This window comes from Mandrillus leucophaeus, unplaced genomic scaffold (genome assembly GCF_000951045.1).
Source record: "Mandrillus leucophaeus isolate KB7577 unplaced genomic scaffold, Mleu.le_1.0 Scaffold403, whole genome shotgun sequence".
Lineage (NCBI taxonomy): Eukaryota > Metazoa > Chordata > Mammalia > Primates > Cercopithecidae > Mandrillus > Mandrillus leucophaeus.
In genome coordinates this window covers 283,017-288,237 of record NW_012104288.1, presented here as the reverse complement: position 1 = coordinate 288,237, position 5,221 = coordinate 283,017, and positions in this window count along the sequence as shown.

The window sequence follows — 5,221 nt, the reverse complement described above, 5'->3', positions numbered from 1 at the left end:
TCCAGCCTGGATAACAGAGTGAGACTCTGTCTCAAAAAATAATAATAAATATCAACATGAGTTATTTATATAATTCAGTTCAAGGTTAGTTTTCAAAACTACAGTATACTGTGGTAACTTCAATTTTTGAGCTCTTATCAATTTTTTTTTTCTTTTTTTTTTTTTGAAATGGAGTCTTGCCCTGTCGCCCAGGCTGCAGTGCAATGGCGTGATCTCAGCTCACTGCAAACTCCGCCTCCCGGGTTCAAGCGATTCGATTCTCCTGCCTCAGCCTCCGGAGTAGCTGGGATTACAGGTGCATGCCACCATGTCTGGCTAATTTTTGTATTTTCAGTAGAGACAGGGTTTCACCATGTTGGCCAGGCTGGTCTTAAACTCCTGCCGTCAGGTGATCTGCCCACCTCCGCCTCTCAAAGTGCTGGGATTACAAGAGTGAGCCACCACGCCCGGCCTTACCATTATTAATATTAGTTTAAAAAAAGCGGCCGGGCACATTGGCTCACGCCTGTAATCCCAGCACTTTGGGAGGCTGAAGCAGGCAGATCACGAGGTCAGGAGATCAAGACCATCCTGGCTAACACGGTGAAACCCCATCTCTACTAAAAATACAAAAAAAAAAATTAGCCAGGCGTGGTGGCACATACCTGTAGTCCCAGCTACTTGGAAGCTGAGGCAGGAGAATCCTTGAACTCGGGATGCAGAGGTTGCAATGAGCTGAGATTGTGCCACTGACTGCAGCCAGGGCAACAGAGCCCACTCTGTCTCAAAAAAAAAGAAAAAGAAAAAAGGCAAACTGATCCAAGTTCCTTCATTTTTATAAATTTTAAACTCAACTATTTTGGAATTCAATTCTTAGCCCCCCGAGGGGTAAACATCACTTAAATTTCTGGAAAATAACTTCTGCATGTGAAAGGCCAGATTTTTCCTGGCTGAATTTCCCAAAGACACAGTTTGGCAAGAAATTCGATCAATAAAATGGTTATGAACATAGTTGCAGAAAAATAGAGTGTATGTAACTGGTTATGAACATACGCTCATTTGTGTAACTGGTTATAAACATACTTGCAGAGAAATAGAGTGTATATAATCTCAACCAAAGGCACAATCTTTGACTAAATCTTTAACTAACACTTGCTTTAGACAACACAAACCAATTTCTCACAACCATCCAAGAAAAGATCTCCAGTTTCGTACCTCTTCTATTGTGCACAATTTATCAAGTAAAGCATGGATATGCCTCCTGTGGTTCAAACCATGGTAGCACATCCATTTCACAGGATGAACTACTACATTCATAACATGTTTTCTTTTTCAGTTAAACATTACTCCTATTGAATTATGAAACAAACATCATATGACTTGTGCAAATTGCCTCTGTGGGTTTACATTTTCTAAACCAAGTTCGGTGTTAACATTGATTTGCTGGAGTACCTCCTGCAGTCCTGTTTATAAGCACTTCACTCAACACACAAAAATGATTTCCTGATGTACTCACTGCTGTCACAATGTTCAAGTTATTCAAGGCCAGTCACAGTGGCTCACACCTGTAATCCCAACACAGAGAGGCCAAGGTGGGAGGATTGCTTGAGGCCAAGAATTTGAGACCAGCCTGGCCAACACAGCAAGATCCTGTCTTTAAAAAAGTTTTTAGGCTGGGTGCAGTGGCTCACGCCTGTAATCCCAGCACTTTGGGAGGCTGAGGTGGGCAGATCACGAGGTCAGGAGATCAAGACCATCCTGGCTAACATGGTGAAACCCCGTCTCTACTAAAAATACAAAAAAATTAGCTGGGTGTGGTGGCGGGCGCCTGTAGTCCTAGCTACTCGGGAGGCTGAGGCAGGAGAATGGCGTGAACCTGGGAGGCAGAACTTGCAGTGAGCGGAGATCGCGCCACTGCACTCCAGCCTGGGTGACAGAGTGCGACTCTGTCTCAAAAATAAAAAAGTTTTTAAAAAGTTATTCAGGCCGGGCGCGGTGGCTCACGCCTGTTATCCCAGCACTTTGGCGGGCTGAGGCGGGTGGATCACCTGAGATCAGGAGTTTGAGACCAGCCTGACCAACATGGCGAAACTTCAGCTCTACTAAAAATATAAAAATTAGGCGGGTGTGGTGGCGTGCACCTGTAGTCCCAGCTACTCAAAAGGACTTGAACCCGGGAGGCGAAGGTTGCAATGAGCCAAGATCAAGCCATTGCATTCTATCCTGGGCGAGGAGCGAAACTCCATCTCAAAAAAAAAAAAAAAAGGTTATTCAAACACTTAAAACCTTTCTGATACCACAAATGACTATAGCTAACTGGATGGTATTTATATCTTTTATATCTCTACTCTTAATAGCTTAAAAAAAGCTACAAATAGTTTAACCTTTTCATGAAACTTTGTATAAGTCCCTTCACCCCAGCTTCACTATACTAAGAAATATTATACCTGGTTAAACTTCTATTTGCAAATATTAGTTTCTGTTCAGGACACAATTTTTGCTGCAATCAATCTTTTTATAAACTCATCATTGGCACAAGGTTTTCATGCGAAGAAAATTTTTTCATTAAATGTATTTTGCACCATTACCACTTACTGTATTTTTATGAAAAAAGTCTGCTATAATTCTAGTCCCTGCTTTCAGTTCATTGAGTTTTTCATTAAATTAAGTTTCTCATTACATGTCTTTACTATTCTGGTCATTATTTCTTACTGTATTTTGTTTCAAAATAGCTTCCTAAATCATGTACAATTAGTGCATTAATAGTTGGTGTGCAGTATTAGTCATGTAGGAACAATCTCTACTTCCACAAGGATATATGCTCTTCTTTTGAAACACATGGCTGTGCAGTTTTTCACTGTCCCATTTATAATAAAGAGAAAAACAGTATTGTGATGTGATGATAAATGGCAGCTCCGCATCAATGTTAGGGAGACATTAGGTAGTGGTAGGAATTAAGACAAACTTAAGAACACTTGCCCAATGGCAATGACTTTCATGAATTAGAAGTAGGTTTATCTGAAAACCCAAAATAACATACCTACAATAGAATATAGATTAAGTTTCTTTTGATAAAATCCAGGAAAGTAGTCCTCAGTTGGTATGCTGGTTCCAAGATCATCAGGAACCTAGGCTCTTTCTATCAGATAAGTCTTGCACCCTCTCTCAACAGCTTCCTCCTTGTGGTACAAGGTAATTGCTCTAATCATGATATCCACATTCTAACCCAACAGGAAAAAGAGGAAGGAAAAAGGCACGCTCCCTCCCCTTGGGAACACTTCCCAGAGGTTTCACACACCATTTTCACTGACATCCTATTGGCCAGAACTCCTGGTCACACCTAACTGAAAGGGAAGCTATCTTTATTCCAGGTGGCCATGTCCTCAGCCAAAAAATGGGAGTTCCATTACTGTTCCCAAAAAAGAAAACAGAGACTGGGAGTAATCAACAGTCTATGGTATTTGACTACTCAACTCCAGCTAGCTTACACCATGTGGGAATGTGGGCCTGTTGTGGCTAGAAATGCTCATTATCCAAAAAGAAATGAAAAATTCATATTTTTATATGAAACTGTGAAATTTTCAGATGTTGACAATTCAAAAAATTTTCATAGCCTAAACAACTCACAAATCCAATAAATCCTAGGGGTGGAAAGACCCTTATTCACTTAGGAAACAGTTTTACCAGCTCAAATTCATCTATTGAATCATTCATTCACGAGTTGAGCTCCAACTAAGTGACAATGAATAAAACAGACCAAATCCTTACCTATGCTCAAACATTCCCCTCGAGAGTGGATGTTTAGTAGCATGAATTTAAAGTTGTGACTGCAGAAATGGGCATAGTGTAAGAAAGCAGGCTTGAAAAACTGAGCATATATGACCTTATTATACTGAAGTGGAGGAAAAAGACAATGTAAATGTGTAAAATAAGGTGTATTATTAAACTACAAAGGAGGGAAAAGAAGCAGAGAAAAGGAATGGGAAGTGGGAGGAGGGAACAGCATTACAATTTTAGATGTGGTATCCAGGAAAATCTTCATTGAGAAAGGTGAATTTTGAGTAATGACCTCAAGGAAGTGAGGGACCTAACCATACAGATATCTGAGGAAAGAACATTCCAGACAAAGGGAGTATCAAGTATAAAGGCCCTGAGATAAGAGCACAATGGCATGTCAGAGGATCAGCAAGAAAGCTGAATGGAGAAGGATAATTAGGGGGATAGTGGTAACAGATTACTTCAGGTCAAGAAGGGCCTTGTAGGTACCTATAGGGCTGACAGGAAGCCATTGAAAGGTTTTGAGCAAAGGAGAGACATAATCTGACTTTGGTGTTAGCAGGGGAACTCTGGTGTCAGATTGGGGATTGGCTGAAGGAAAGTGCTATGGTCTGATTGTTTGTGTCTCCCCTAAATCCATATGTTGAAACCTAATCACCAATGTATTAGGCGGTAGGGACTTTAGGAGGTGATTAGGTCATGAGAACAGAGCACTGCCTTTTCCCCTTCCACCATGTGAAGACACAGCAACAAGGCACCACCATGAACCAAAACAGCAAACTAGTCCTGACCAGGCACCAAATCTGCTGGTGTCTTGATCTTGGACATCTGAGCCTCCAGAACTGTAAGAAATCAATTTCTGTTGTTTAGAAGTCGCCCAGTTTAGTGTATGCTGTTATAGCAGCCCAAAGAGACTAAGGGAACAATAAGCAAAATCCAAGAAATCAGTAAAGAGGCTATTGAAATATTCCAAGCAAGAGATGATGGTGGCAGTACTAACATGATAGCAGTGGAAGCGGTGGGAAGTGGTTTTAGATATATTTTGACGAGTTGGCAGAGAGGAAGAGAAGAGTCAAAGATGACTCCAAGGATTTTGGCCTGAGCGACCAAAAGAATAGAGTTGCCATTGAATGAGGTAGAGAAGACTACAAGAAGGGGAAATATCAGTGGCTCTGGTTTGGACATTTAAGTTTGAGATACAAATTATTAATCAAATGGTGAGGCCCAGTGGGCACTCAGATATACAAATCTGGAGTTCAAGAAAAAGACACAGCTGGAAAACACATTTGGGAATCATGACCATAGAGATGGCATTTAAGCCTTTCTTACTCAGATCACCTGAAGTATGAGTGCAGATAGATGAGAGAAGACAGCTAAGAACTGAACCTTGGAGCACTGCAAAATTTAGAGGTGGAAGATGAGGGAAAAACTGGTGAAGAGCCTAAAAAAGAATTTCCAGAAAAAG